At 40.2% G+C, this 16,829-nt stretch overlaps 1 protein-coding gene across 1 annotated transcript in view; it reads left to right on the top strand.

Annotated features, from left to right (window-relative positions):
* The window catches only part of LOC306987907 (SLAM family member 9-like), a 436,375-nt gene that overhangs the window by 133,716 nt on the left and 285,830 nt on the right, over nucleotides 1-16,829 (top strand). The gene's annotated exons all lie outside the window — the stretch shown is intronic.

The following is a 16,829-nucleotide window of genomic DNA, read 5'->3' as shown; positions in this document are numbered from 1 at the left end:
CGTTCTTATTCTTCCTTTTTTTTCTTTTTCTTTTTCTTCCGACTGGGCGTCTATGGCAGCCTATAGAACCGTTTGCGGGAAACTTATGAAAATTGGCACAGTGATAGAGGACAGCCTGAACTATCACCATAGCAAATTTAGAGTCTCCAACTCATTCCCTCTAGCGCCACCAGCTGTCCAAAGTTTCACTCATGTTTATGCTAATAACTTTTGAACCACAAGGGCTAGAAACAAAATTCTTTTTTCCTCTGATTCCTGAGCTCATGACGATTCGACTGCACCCTATGACGTCATTTTCCGTCATAATAGTTTTCCAACCATTTTGAATTTTCCGAAAAAACTACTTTTTCGAAGTCCTCCTAGGCCGTTGCTCCGAATTTCACGAAAAATGAACCAGATCATCTCCAGACCTTGACGACCAAAAGTTATGGAATTCAAGTTGATTCGAATTACCGTTCTCAAATACCGCGCAAATAAATTTTACGTAGCGCTTGCGAAAACAGACGTAAGGCCGTATCTCCACAACGCTTTATCGGATTCAGACCAAATTTGGTACATGTCATCACAAGCATGACTTGAGGCTACATGCTGCGTTTCGGCGCAGCGCCACCTACTGGTCCGGAGATATGAAGAATTTATGTTTTTGCTTATAACTTCTGAACGGTTTGTCCAAAAATCACAAAAGTGGTCTCGTTAGATTCAGGGCGTCGTGCTGAGTTGACTGATATCCAATTTTCCCATATCGGTCATTTTGGCTGTCGGCCATTTTGAATTATGTGCTAAAATGCTGTATTTTATGAACGCATGAACGTATTGTTACGAAACTCAGTATGGGTAATCAGTACAACGCCCTAAAGGTACTCAAAAGATTATGAGACAGCGCCACCTTTTGGTCAAAAGTTATAATGAAATTTCCAAAAATGCTAATAACTTTTGAATAAATTTGCCTATAGTAATGACACTGATCTCAATAGATTCCTTGGGTTATGCTGAAAACATAGATACCAATTTTGCCATAGTCAGCCAAACTTCCTGTCCGCCATCTTTATTTTCTTTTAAAACCTACTTTTTCGAACTCCTCCTAGACCGAACGTCCAATTTTCACCAAAATCGGATCGTGTCATCTCCAGACCGTGCCGAGTAAAAGTTATGGATTTCGTGTTGATAGACGAAACCGTTTTTGTATACCGCAGTGGCAAAGTTGAGGCATGATGCCAAAATGACTATTCAGGCTTTATATCTGCAATGCCTTGACATATTGACACCAAACTTTGTAAGTGTCATTGTCACTTCACTCTGACCACATCACATTAGTTTCGTAATTGCGCCACCTATTGGTCGAAAGTGATAATCCATTAAATCATATTTTTAGTTACTGTATGTGATTTTTCAACAATTTTGCCAAAATTCATCTTTAAATGTCTTCAATTGCTTCTTGCTGCAGTTGGTCTCACGCTCCTAGCCACTTTGGCATGTGTTGTCGTCTTGCTTGCGCTTGGCCCCGGTGATTGCTGCTTGCAGCTATATTTCTTCTTTTTCTTTTTCTTTTTCTTTTTCTTCTTCCGACTGGGCGTCTATGGCAGCCTATAGAACCGTTTGCGGGAAACTTATGAAAATTGGCACAGTGATAGAGGACAGCCTGAACTATCACCATAGCAAATTTGGAGTCTCCAACTCATTCCCTCTAGCGCCACCAGCTGTCCAAAGTTTCACTCATGTTTATGCCAATAACTTTTGAACCACAAGGGCTAGAAACAAAATTCTTTTTTCCTCTGATTCCTGAGCTCATGACGATTCGACTGCACCCTATGACGTCATTTTCCGTCATAATAGTTTTCCCGCCATTTTGAATTTTCCGAAAAACCTACTTTTTCGAACTCCTCCTAGGCCGTTGCTCCGAATTTCACGAAAAATGAACCAGATCATCTCCAGACCTTGACGACCAAAAGTTATGGAATTCAAGTTGAATCGAATTACCGTTCTCGAATACCGCGCAAATAAATTTTACGTAGCGCTTGCAAAAACAGACGTAAGGCTGTATCTCCACAACGCTTTATCGGATTCAGACCAAATTTGGTACATGTCATCACAAGCATGACCTGAGGCTACATGCTGCGTTTCGGCGCAGCGCCACCTACTGGTCCGGAGATATGAAGAATTTATGTTTTTGCTTATAACTTCTGAACGGGTTGTCCAAAAATCACAAAAGTGGTCTCGTTAGATTCAGGGCGTCGTGCTGAGTTGACTGATATCCAATTTTCCCATATTGGTCATTTTGGCTGTCGGCCATTTTGAATTATGTGCTAAAATGCTGTATTTTATGAACGCATGAACGTATCGTTACGAAACTCAGTATGGGTCATCAGTACAACGCCCTAAAGGTACTCAAAAGATTATGAGACAGCGCCACCTTTTGGTCAAAAGTTATAATGAAATTTCAAAAAATGCTAATAACTTTTGAATAAATTTGCCTATAGTAATGACACTGATCTCAATAGATTCCTTGGGTTATGCTGAAAACATAGATACCAATTTTGCTATAGTCAGCCAAACTTCCTGTCCGCCATCTTTATTTTCTTTTAAAACCTACTTTTTCGAACTCCTCCTAGACCGAAGGTCCGATTTTCACCAAAATCGGATCGTGTCATCTCCAGACCGTGCCGAGTAAAAGTTATGGATTTCGTGTCGATAGACAAAACCGTTTTCGTATACCGCAGATGCAAAGTTGAGGCATGATGCCAAAATGACTATTCAGGATTTATATCTGCAATGCCTTGACATATTGACACCAAACTTTGTATGTGTCATTGTCACTTCACTCTGACCACATCAGTTTCGTAACTGCGCCACCTATTGGTCGAAAGTGATAATCATATTTTTAGTTATTGTATGTGATTTTTCAACCATTTTGCCAGAATTCATCTTCAAATGTCTTTAATTGCTCCTTGCTGCAGTTTGTCTCACACTTTCTGCCATGTAGGCATATCTCGTCGTCTGCTTTTGCGCTTGGCCCCGTAATGGCTGCTTGCAGCTATATTTAGGGGCCAAGCACTGAAGGTGCGGGCACCTATTGTATCTGTTCCCGTTCTTATTAGGGGCCAAGCACTGAAGGTGCGGGCACCTATTGTATCTGTTCCCGTTCTTATTAGGGGCCAAGCACTGAAGGTGCGGGCACCTATTGTATCTGTTCCCGTTCTTATTAGGGGCCAAGCACTGAAAGTGCGGGCACCTATTGTATCTGTTCCCGTTCTTATTCTTCTTCTTTTTCTTTTTCTTCCGACTGGGCGTCTATGGCAGCCTATAGAACCGTTTGCGGGAAACTTATACAAATTGGCACAGTGATAGAGGACAGCCTGAACTATCACCATAGCAAATTTGAAGTCTCCAACTCATTCCCTCTAGCGCCACCAGCTGTCCAAAGTTTCACTCATGTTTATGCTAATAACTTTTGAACCACACGGGCTAGAAACAAAATTCTTTTTTCCTCTGATTCCTGAGCTTATGACGATTCGACTGCACCCTATGACGTCATTTTCCGTCATAATAGTTTTCCCGCCATTTTGAATTTTCCGAAAAACCTACTTTTTCGAACTCCTCCTAGGCCGTTGCTCCGAATTTCACGAAAAATGAACCAGATCATCTCCAGACCTTGACAACCAAAAGTTATGGAATTCAAGTTGATTCGAATTACCGTTCTCGAATACCGCGCAAATAAATTTTACGTAGCGCTTGCGAAAACAGACGTAAGGCCGTATCTCCACAACGCTTTATCGGATTCAGACCAAATTTGGTACATGTCATCACAAGCATGACCTGAGGCTACATGCTGCGTTTCGGCGCAGCGCCACCTACTGGTCCGGAGATATGAATAATTTATGTTTTTGCTTATAACTTCTGAACGGTTTGTCCAAAAATCACAAAAGTGGTCTCGTTAGTTTCAGGGCGTCATACTGAGTTGACTGATATCCAATTTTCCCATATCGGCCATTTTGGCTGTCGGCCATTTTGAATTATGTGCTAAAATGCTGTATTTTATGAACGCATGAATGTATCGTTACGAAACTCAGTATGGGTCATCAGTACAAGACCCTAAAGGTACTCAAAAGATTATGAGACAGCGCCACCTTTTGGTCAAAAGTTATAATGAAATTTCCAAAAATGCTAATAACTTTTGAATAAATGTGCCTATAGTAATGACACTGACCTCAATAGATTCCTTGGGTTATGCTGAAAACATAGATACCAATTTTGCCATAGTCAGTCAAACTTCCTGTCCGCCATCTTTATTTTATTTTAAAACCTACTTTTTCGAACTCCTCCTAGACCGAACGTCCGATTTTCACCAAAATCGGATCGTGTCATCTCCAGACCGTACCGAGTAAAAGTTATGGATTTCGTGTCGATAGACGAAACCGTTTTCGTATACCGCAGTGGCAAAATTGAGGCATGATGCCAAAATGACTATTCAGGCTTTATATATGCAATGCCTTGACATATTGACACCAAACTTTGTATGTGTCATTGTCACTTAACTCTGACCACATCACATCAGTTTCGTAACTGCGCCACCTATTGGTCGAAAGTGATAATCATATTTTTAGTTATTGTATGTGATTTTTCAACCATTTTGCCAAAATTCATCTTTAAATGTCTTCAATTGCTCCTTGCTGCAGTTGGTCTCACGCTCCTAGCCACTTTGGCATGTCTTGTCGTCTTGCTTGCGCTTGGCCCCGGTGATTGCTGCTTGCAGCTATATTTCTTCTTTTTCTTTTTCTTTTTCTTCTTCCGACTGGGCGTCTATGGCAGCCTATAGAACCGTTTGCGGGAAACTTATGAAAATTGGCACAGTGATAGAGGGCAGCCTGAACTATCACCATAGCAAATTTGGAGTCTCCAACTCCATTCCCTCTAGCGCCACCAGCTGTCCAAAGTTTCACTCATGTTTATGCTAATAACTTTTGAACCACAAGGGCTAGAAACAAAATTCTTTTTTCCTCTGATTCCTGAGCTCATGACGATTCGACTGCACTATATGACGTCATTTTCCGTCATAATAGTTTTCCCGCCATTTTGAATTTTCCGAAAAACCTACTTTTTCGAACTCCTCCTAGGCCGTTGCTCCGAATTTCACGAAAAATGAACCAGATCATCTCCAGACCTTGACGACCAAAAGTTATGGAATTCAAGTTGATTCGAATTACCGTTCTCGAATACCGCGCAAATACATTTTACGTAGCGCTTGCAAAAACAGACGTAAGGCCGTATCTCCACAACGCTTTATCGGATTCAGACCAAATTTGGTACATGTCATCACAAGCATGACCTGAGGCTACATGCTGCGTTTCGGCGCAGCGCCACCTACTGGCCCGGAGATATGAATAATTTATGTTTTTGCTTATAACTTCTGAACGGTTTGTCCAAAAATCACAAAAGTGGTCTCGTTAGATTCAGGGCGTCGTGCTGAGTTGACTGATATCCAATTTTTCCATATCGGCCATTTTGGCTGTCGGCCATTTTGAATTATGTGCTAAAATGCTGTATTTTATGAACGCATGAACGAATCGTTACGAAACTCAGTATGAGTCATCAGTACAACGCCCTAAAGGTACTCAAAAATTTATGAGACAGCGCCACCTTTTGGTCAAAAGTTATAATGAAATTTCCAAAAATGCTAATAACTTTTGAATAAATTTGCCTATAGTAATGACACTGATCTCAATAGATTCCTTGGGTTATGCTGAAAACATAGATACCAATTTTGCCATAGTCAGCCAAACTTCCTGTCCGCCATATTTATTTTCTTTTAAAACCTACTTTTTTGAACTCCTCCTAGACCGAACGTCCGATTTTCACCAAAATCGGATCGTGTCATCTCCAGACCATGCCGAGTAAAAGTTATGGATTTCGTGTCGATAGACGAAACCGTTTTCATATACCGCAGTGGCAAAGTTGAGGCATGATGCCAAAATGACTATTCAGGCTTTAATATATGCAATGCCTTGACATATTGACACCAAACTTTGTATGTGTCATTGTCACTTCACTCTGACCACATCACATCAGTTTCGTAACTGTGCCACCTATTGGTCGAAAGTGATAATCATATTTTTAGTTATTGTATGTGATTTTTCAACCATTTTGCCACAATTCATCTTTAAATGTCTTCAATTGCTCCTTGCTGCAGTTGGTCTCACACTCCCAGCCACTTTGGCAAGTCTTGTCGTCTTGCTTGCGCTTGGCCCCGGTGATTGCTGCTTGCAGCTATATTTAGGGGCCAAGCACTGAAGGTGCGGGCACCTATTGTATCTGTTCCCGTTCTTATTAGGGGCCAAGCACTGAAGGTGCGGGCACCTATTGTATCTGTTCTGGTTCTTATTAGGGGCCAAGCACTGAAGGTGCGGGCACCTATTGTATCTGTTCCCGTTCTTATTCTTCTTCTTTTTCTTTTTCTTTTTTTTCTTTTTTTTCTTCCGACTGGGCGTCTATGGCAGCCTATAGAACCGTTTGCGGGAAACTTATACAAATTGGCACAGTGATAGAGGACAGCCTGAACTATCACCATAGCAAATTTGGAGTCTCCAACTCATTCCCTCTAGCGCCACCAGCTGTCCAAAGTTTCACTCATGTTTATGCTAATAACTTTTGAACCACAAGGGCTAGAAACAAAATTCTTTTTTCCTCTGATTCCTGAGCACATGACGATTCGACTGCACCCTATGACGTCATTTTCCGTCATAATAGTTTTCCCGCCATTTTGAATTTTCCGAAAAACCTACTTTTTCGAACTCCTCCTAGGCCGTTGCTCCGAATTTCACGAAAAATGAACCAGATCATCTCCAGACCTTGACGACCAAAAGTTATGGAATTCAAGTTGATTCGAATTACCGTTCTCGAATACCGCGCAAATAAATTTTACGTAGCGCTTGCGAAAACAGACGTAAGGCCGTATCTCCACAACGCTTTATCGGATTCAGACCAAATTTGGTACATGTCATCACAAGCATGACTTGAGGCTACATGCTGCGTTTCGGCACAGCGCCACCTACTGGTCCGGAGATATGAAGAATTTATGTTTTTGCTTATAACTTCTGAACGGTTTGTCCAAAAATCACAAAAGTGGTCTCGTTAGATTCAGGGCGTCGTGCTGAGTTGACTGATATCCAATTTTCCCATATCGGCCATTTTGGCTGTCGGCCATTTTGAATTATGTGCTAAAATGCTGTATTTTATGAACGCATGAACGTATCGTTACGAAACTCAGTATGGGTCATCAGTACAACGCCCTAAAGGTACTCAAAAATTTATGAGACACCGCCACCTTTTGGTCAAAAGTTATAATGAAATTTCCAAAAATGCTAATAACTTTTGAATAAATTTGCCTATAGTAATGACATTGATCTCAATAGATTCCTTGGGTTATGCTGAAAACATAGATACCAATTTTGCCATAGTCAGCCAAAGTTCCTGTCCGCCATCTTTATTTTCTTTTAAAACCTACTTTTTCGAACTCCTCCTAGACCGAAGGTCCGATTTTCACCAAAATCGGATCGTGTCATCTCCAGACCGTGCCGAGTAAAAGTTATGGATTTCGTGTCGATAGACGAAACCGTTTTCGTATACCGCAGTGGCAAAGTTGAGGCATGATGCCAAAATGACTATTCAGGCTTTATATCTGCAATGCCTTGACATATTGACACCAAACTTTGTAAGTGTCATTGTCACTTCACTCTGACCACATCACATCAGTTTCGTAACTGCGCCACCTATTGGTCGAAAGTGATAATCATATTTTTAGTTAATGTATGTGATTTTTCAACCATTTTGCCAAAATTCATCTTTAAATGTCTTCAATTGCTCCTTGCTGCAGTTGGTCTCTCACTTCCAGCCACTTTGGCATGTCTTGTCGTCTTGCTTGCGCTTGGCCCCGGTGATTGCTGCTTGCAGCTATATTTCTGCTTCTTTTTCTTTTTCTTTTTTTTCTTCCGACTGGGCGTCTATGGCAGCCTATAGAACCGTTTGCGGGAAACTTATGAAAATTGGCAGAGTGATAGAGGACAGCCTGAACTATCACCATAGCAAATTTGGAGTCTCCAACTCATTCCCTCTAGCGCCACCAGCTGTCCAAAGTTGCACTCATGTTTATGCTAATAACTTTTGAACCACACGGGCTAGAAACAAAATTCTTTTTTCCTCTGATTCCTGAGCTCATGACGACTTGCCTGGACCCTATGACGTCATTTTCCGTCATAATAGTTTTCCCGCCATTTTGAATTTTCCGAAAAACCTACTTTTTCGAACTCGTCCTAGACGGTTTGTCCGATTCTCACCAAAATTGCACCAGATCATCTTCAGGCAGTGCCGACAAAAAGTTATGGAATTCAAGTTGTTTCGCTTAACCGTTTTTGATAAACGTACAAACAAATTTTACATAGCACTTGCGAAAACAGACGTAAGGCTGTATCTCCGCAACGCTTTATTGTATTCAGACCAAACTTGGTACATGTCATCATAAGCATGACTTGAGGCTACATGCAGCGTTTCGGCGCAGCGCCACCTACTGGTCCGGAGATATGAAGAATTTATATTTTTGCTTATAACTTCTGAACGGTTTGTCCAAAAATCACAAAAGTGGTCTCGTTAGATTCAGGGCATCGTGCTGAGTCGACTGATATCCAATTTTCCCATATCGGCCATTTTGGCTGTCGGCCATTTTGAATTATGTGCTAAAATGCTGTATTTTATGAACGCATGAACGTATCGTTACGAAACTCAGTATGGGTCATCAGTACAACGCCCTAAAAGTACTCAAAAATTTATGAGACAGCGCCACCTTTTGGTCAAAAGTTATAATGAAATTTCCAAAAATGCTAATAACTTTTGAATAAATTTGCCTATAGTAATGACACTGATCTCAATAGATTCATTGGGTTATGCTGAAAACATAGATACCAATTTTGCCATAGTCAATCAAAGTTCCTGTCCGCCATCTTTATTTTCTTTTAAAACCTACTTTTTCGAACTCCTCCTAGACCGAACGTCCGATTTTCACCAAAATCGGATCGTGTCATCTCCAGACCGTGCCGAGTAAAAGTTATGGATTTCGTGTCGATAGACGAAACCGTTTTCGTATACCGCAGTGGCAAAGTTGAGGCATGATGCCAAAATGACTATTCAGGCTTTATATCTGCAATGCCTTGACATATTGACACCAAACTTTGTAAGTGTCATTGTCACTTCACTCTGACCACATCACATCAGTTTCGTAACTGCGCCACCTATTAGTCGAAAGTGATAATCATATTTTTAGTTATTGTATGTGATTTTTCAACCTTTTTGCCAAAATTCATCTTTAAATGTCTTCAATTGCTCCTTGCTGCAGTTGGTCTCTCACTTCCAGCCACTTTGGCATGTCTTGTCGTCTTGCTTGCGCTTGGCCCCGGTGATTGCTGCTTGCAGCTATATTTCTTCTTCTTTTTCTTTTTCTTTTTCCGACTGGGCGTCTATGGCAGCCTATAGAACCGTTTGCGGGAAACTTATACAAATTGGCACAGTGATAGAGGACAGCCTGAACTATCACCATAGCAAATTTGGAGTCTCCAACTCATTCCCTCTAGCGCCACCAGCTGTCCAAAGTTTCACTCATGTTTATGCTAATAACTTTTGAACCACAAGGGCTAGAAACAAAATTCTTTTTCCCTCTGATTTCTGAGCTCACGACGATTCGACTGCACCATATGACGTCATTTTCCGTCATAATAGTTTTCCCGCCATTTTGAATTTTCCGAAAAACCTACTTTTTCGAACTCCTCCTAGGCCGTTGCTCCGAATTTCACGAAAAATGAACCAGATCATCTCCAGACCTTGACGACCAAAAGTTATGGAATTCAAGTTGATTCGAATTACCGTTCTCGAATGCCTCGCAAATAAATTTTACGTAGCGCTTGCAAAAACAGACGTAAGGCCGTATCTCCACAACGCTTTATCGGATTCAGACCAAATTTGGTACATGTCATCACAAGCATGACCTGAGGCTACATGCTGCGTTTCGGCACAGCGCCACCTACTGGTCCGGAGATATGAAGAATTTATGTTTTTGCTTATAACTTCTGAACGGTTTGTCCAAAAATCACAAAAGTGGTTAGATTCAGGGCGTCTTACTGAGTTGACTGATATTCAATTTTCCCATATCGGCCATTTTGGCTGTCGGCCATTTTGAATTATGTGCTAAAATGCTGTATTTTATGAACGCATGAACGTATCGTTACGAAACTCAGTATGGGTCATCAGTACAACGCCCTAAAGGTACTCAAAAATTTACGAGACAGCGCCACCTTTTGGTCAAAAGTTATAATGAAATTTCCAAAAATGCTAATAACTTTTGAATAAATTTGCCTATAGTAATGACACTGATCTCAAAAGATTCATTGGGATATGCTGAAAACATAGATACCAATTTTGCCATAGTCAGCCAAACTTCCTGTCCGCCATCTTGATTTCTTTTAAAACCTACTTTTTCGAACTCCTCCTAGACCGAACGTCCGATTTTCACCAAAATTGGATCGTGTCATCTCCAGACCGTGCCGAGTAAAAGTTATGGATTTCGTGTCGATAGACGAAACCGTTTTCGTATACCGCAGTGGCAAAGTTGAGGCATGATGCCAAAATGACTATTCAGGCTTTATATCTGCAATGCCTTGACAGATTGACACCAAACTTTGTATGTGTCATTGTCACTTCACTCTGACCACATCACATCAGTTTCGTAGCTGCGTCACCTATTGGTCGAAAGTGATAATCATATTTTTAGTTATTGTATGTGATTTTTCAACCATTTTGCCAAAATTCATCTTTAAATGTCTTCAATTGATCCTTGCTGCAGTTGGTCTCACACTCCCAGCCACTTTGGCATGTCTTGTCGTCTTGCTTGCGCTTGGCCCCGGTGATTGCTGCTTGCAGCTATATTTCTTCTTTTTCTTTTTCTTCCGACTGGGCGTCTATGGCAGCCCATAGAAGCGTATGCGGGAAAGTTGTTTTGGTTTGACATTCTGATAGAGGACATTCCCAACATCAAATACACCAATTTTGGTGTTTCTAACTCATTCCCTCTAGCGCCACCACCTTTCCAAAGTTTTAGAAATTTATTGCTAATAACTTTTGAACCGTAAGGCCTATCAACAAAATTATTTTTTCCTCTGATTCCTGAGCTCATGCCGATTCGATTGCACTCTATGACGTCATTTTCCGTCAAAAAAATATGTCCGCCATATTGAATTGTCCAAAAAAACTACTTTTGCGAACTCGTCCTAGACGGTTTGTCCGATTCTCACCAAAATTACACCAGATCATCTTCAGGCAGTGCCGACAAAAAGTTATGGAATTCAAGTTGATTCGCTTAACCGTTTTTGATAAACGCACAAACAAATTTTACGTAGCACTTGCGAAAATAGACGTAAGGCTGTATCTCCGCAACGCTTTATCGTATTCAGACCAAACTTGGTACATGTCATCACAAGCATGACCTGAAGCTGCATGCAGCGTTTCGGCGCAGCGCCACCTACTGGTCCAGAAATATGAAAAATAGCTATTTTGGCTTATAACTTCTGAACGGTTTAGCCAAGAATCCTAAACGTTGTCTCGTTAGATTCAGGGCGTCATGCCGAGTCGACTGATATCCAATTTTTCCAGATCGGCCATTTTGTCTGTCGGCCATTTTGAATTATGTGCTAAAATGCTGTATTTTTTGAACGCATGAACGAATTTTTACGAAACTCGGTATGAGTCATCAGTACAATGCCCTGAAGGAGCCTGAGAAGTTTCTAAACAGCGCCTCCTAGTGGATAATTTTTTTTCTTCAAATGCTTATAACTTTGGGTGTGGTCGACTTATTCTCACGGGAGTCATCTCCCTAGACTCCTGAATCGTTGCCGAGTCCAACGATACCAGACTTTCCAGGTTTCGGCATATGGTTTGTGCAGCGTTGTAATTTAGCGCTTAAAAAACATTTGGCGATATCTTCGAAACCGCTAGTCCGATCGAGACGAAACCACCGTCAGAAGTTTGGAAACATAGGTCGATAGCTAAACGTCAATGCCCAAATCTCAAAATATTGATCGTAAGGGGTAGTAAAATTCAATCAAAGTCACGTGTCAGTCGTTTTTGACGTGTTTTTTTCACATAAATGTCTATAACGTTGAATCTAATTGAGATATTTTCACCAAAATTGACACACAGATGCATGGGCTCAGTCTGAGGACACACAAAAAAAACTGTGGGATTGAGCCTCTTGGTGGCGCTAAAACGAAACAAAACATGAAATTCTCATTGACTTCAATGCAGTTTAGTGATGTAAAATGCTATACCTAACGAATACATTGCTGCAACATTATGAAACTCAGTATGTGCCATCAACACCATGTCCTGAAAGTACTCAACAGATTTAAAGACAGCGCCACCTTTTGGTCAAAAGTTATAATGAAATTTCCAAAAATGCTAATAACTTTTTAATAAATTTGCCTATAGTAATGACACTGATCTCAAAAGATTCATTGGGTTATGCTGAAAACATAGATACCAATTTTGCTATAGTCAACCAAACTTCCTGTCCGCCATCTTTATTTTCTTTTAAAACCTACTTTTTCGAACTCCTCCTAGACCGAATGTCCGATTTTCACCAAAATCGGATCGTGTCATCTCCAGACCGTGCCGAGTAAAAGTTATGGATTTCGTGTTGATAGACGAAACCGTTTTTGTATACCGCAGTGGCAAAGTTGAGGCATGATGCCAAAATGACTATTCAGGCTTTATATCTGCAATGCCTTGACATATTGACACCAAACTTTGTATGTGTCATTGTCACTTCACTCTGACCACATCACATCAGTTTCGTAACTGCGCCACCTATTGGTCGAAAGTGATAATCATATTTTTAGTTATTGTATGTGATTTTTCAACCATTTTGCCAAAATTCATCTTCAAATGTCTTTAATTGCTCCTTGCTGCAGTTTGTCTCACACTTTCAGCCATGTAGGCATATCTCGTCGTCTGCTTTTGCGCTTGGCCCCGTAATGGCTGCTTGCAGCTATATTTATTATTCTTCTTCTTCCACCTCTGTAAGTCTATGACAGCCCTATATGAACCGTAAGTAGGAAAATGATGAAATTTGGTACACTTCTAGTGATGCTAATGAATAGTAATTGGACCAATTTTTGAGCCTCTAGGACAAACTCTATAGCGCCACCACCAGTTCAAAAATTGAACATTTAAATAGTTATACCTTTTGAACCCTTTGATCTAGAACAATGAATCTTAGTACACCTGAATCCACTCATTATGGTGATTGCAATCAATATCGTACATTAAGACTCTGCCCATTACAGTAGTAGCCATTTTGAAAAGTACTGTGTTAAGTTTTTTTGCTACTCATCATTCAAACTTTGTTCAATTCTTACGAAAATTGGCTCACATGATCTTTGGACTGAACCGCACAGAAATGACTGAACAGATTTTTTTAATTAATCTTTGATCAAAAGTTATGGTGTTGCAAACTTAACAAGGTCGACCCAATATTGGTTCAGAGGCTGTATCTCGGCCAAAGTTTGATCAATCGAAAGGAAAATTGGTACGCTTCATCGGAACCATGATTTCAGGGTCCATGCCAAATTCGAGAACAGCGCCACCTACAGGTCATGAGATATGAAAAATTTATATTTTGGCCAATAGCTTTTGTACAGTTTGTCAGAAAATCATAAATGTGGTATCTATGGATTCCTTGGGTCATGCCGAATCCGAGGATGCCAATTTTGTCAGGATGGGAGGTACCACGTGTCCGCCATTTTAAATTTTGACATAATTTGCAATAATTTTTAAACTATTTGACATATCTTCACAAAATGTAGTATGGATCATCGACACAATGTCCTGAACGTACATGAGAATATTGAACACAGCGCCACCTAGTGTTCCAGATATATAAGGTATTTTGCAAAAACACGTATAACTTTTGAAAACATTGTTCAGATTTTGATTTCTTCGTGTCATTATGTTCCTTGGCTTATGCCGATTCCGACGATATCTCATTTGTCAATTTCCAACAATGTGACTGTCCGCCATATTGGAGCAAATGAAAAACAGTTTTTTCGCTACTTCTCTTTCAAATCTTGCTCAATTTTGTCCGAAATTAGATCAGATGATCTTTGGACTGAGCTGCACAGAAATGACCGAACAGATTTTAGATAGTTGCCACCGTTCCTGAGATATTCCTCTCTGAAGTTGACTTAGCCTGTGTTTGTTGCCTTATGCTAGTTAGCTTAGCATAATAATTGGTTAGCATGCTAACCAGATGCCATTCTTTCTAATGTGGCTCTTTAGCTATCAGGATAACTATAAGCTTCATTAGCATTAAGCTAGCTTAGCATGCTAATCTCGTTAACATGATTTTGTGTGCTTATTCTTACACTAAAGCCTCTCCTCTGCAGCTTTGAAATTTACGTCCTCTGAGTGGCGCAATTTGATAAACCACGTGTCTTGAATCCCGAGCCATTCTGGTCGTGGGTTCTAATCCCGTGTGACACATGCCCAGACCGCAAGATGTACTGTGGCCTTAAGTGGTGGAAAAGATGTTTCAGTTCTGCACATGATGTGCATCTGAGAAAGGATCCACTCATCATGCTGATCAAAATCAATAGTCAAATCAGACTCCACCCATTACAGTAGTGGCCATTTTGAGAAGTACAGTATTCAGTTTTTTTGCTACTTCAAAATTGGCCCAAACCTGTGCTCAAATGATCTTCGGACTGAGCCGGATAGAAATGATTGAACAGAATTTTTTGTTATACTGGAAAAAAAAATTCTGATGTCGCAAAGTTAACGAGGTCCACCCAAAATTGGCTAAGTGGCTGTATCTCGGCCAAAGTTTGATCAATCGAAACGAAAATTGGTACACTTCATCAGAAGCATGACCTGAGGTTCCATGCCAAAGTTGGGAACAGCGCCACCAACGGTTAATGAGATATGAAAAATTGCTATTTTGGCCAATAACCTTTGAACAGTTTGTCAGAAAATCATAAATGTGATATCTATGGATTCCTTGCATCATGCCGAATCTGTGGATACCGACTTAACTTTTGAAAACATTGTTCAATTTTTTTTTTATTCTTTACGTCATTATGTTCCTTGGCTTATGCTGATTCCGTTGATATCTCATTTGTCATTTTCCAATAATGTGACTATCCGCCATTTTGGAACAAATGAAAAACTTTTTTTTTATTGCTACTCCTCTTTCAAATCTTGTTCAATTTTGTCCAAAATTTGATCAGATGTTCTTTGGACTGAGACGCACAGAAATGACTGAACAGATTTTTTATATTATCTACCGTTCCCGAGATATTCATCTTCGAAGTTGACCTAGCCTGTGTTTGTCGCCTTATGCTAGTTAGCTTAGCATAATAATTGGTTAGCATGCTAACCAGATGCCATTCTTTCTAATGTGGCTCTTCAGCTATCAGTATAACCATAAGCTACATTAGCATAGCATGCTAATCTGGTTAACATGTTATGGAACTTTTTTTGTGAACTCATTCTCACACTGAAACCTGTCCTCAGCAGGTTGGCAAACACGCATGAGTGATTAGCTCAACGTGTTACACCACGGATCCCAATGCTTAGCGTTGTGGGTTCGCCACTAAGTGTGACACGTGCCCAGACCGCATGAGGTACTGTGGCAGGAAAAGATGCATAAGTTGCATCTGTTCCAGGCATTGTGTCCAAGAATAATCTCACCTGAAGCTGTCACATACAACATGCAGTGTTTTTACATACACATTTATTGTTCTTTTTCTTCCAGAATGTTAGTCAAGGGCAGCCCTATGATCCACAAGTAAGAAAATTATGAAATTCGGCACACTTGTATTGATGGTAATAGAGAAGTAATCTGACCAATTTTGGATGATTTAATCTAAACTTTTTTTAATACAATATGCTTTGCATTCACTTCAAAATTCTTAATTTTGACTTGATTCTCAATTTTGACTTGATTCTCTCTTGAAACTATTGGATTTCAGCAGCTATGAAAACACACGTATGCCAAGTGGCGCAATGAGATGAGTGACAGACTCTTGACCCATAGACAGTGCGTTCGAGTCTGGCATGGTACAATTCTAAAGTTATTTATAAAGTTGTTATTTAAATTCCTTTACTATCTGGGTAAGAGCTGTACTAATCTTTCTTACTCTTGGATATGAAATAAGTGTGTATTTTTACTTTATTCTGTGTGCGTTCTTCCCTCTCAAACGTGACTGGATTGTGCAGGCGCCACTGATTGGGACAGCCTATCAGCAATCATCTTTCAGAGGTGTGTCAGAACATGCTATATTGCCTTCTTTGCTGGTTTAGGTTTATTGATTTGATTGATGAAAAAACAGAGAAACTCATATGTACACACAATTGTTAGCTGAATTTTCTTTTCTGATATTACACATTAATGTAAGCTGAGCATTTGCTTTGACGTTCTTGAGTATGCGGTGTGTTTAACACAGTCAGGTTCAAATGTGGGTGCAAAAAATCTATTAAAAAGGCCATCAATGTGTACTTACGATGGGGAATTGTTTAATTTGGACGATGGGGAATTGTTTTAATTTGGACTCTGTGCATGCTCTTTGAGACAGTGACCATAGACCTGCATGATATGACTGTCAGACAAGAACGGTTTGACCTAAAAATATCAAAATTGAAACTACTGCGGAAAAAAGACACCTACATCTTGGATACACTTCAGGTAAGCTAAAACATACCAAAATTTAATTTCAAAGTGAACTATCCCTTTAAGCCATATG

Source organism: Phoxinus phoxinus (genome assembly GCF_949152265.1).
Source record: "Phoxinus phoxinus genome assembly, chromosome: 20".
Lineage (NCBI taxonomy): Eukaryota > Metazoa > Chordata > Actinopteri > Cypriniformes > Leuciscidae > Phoxinus > Phoxinus phoxinus.
This window is presented reverse-complemented; position numbering and strand designations above follow the sequence as displayed.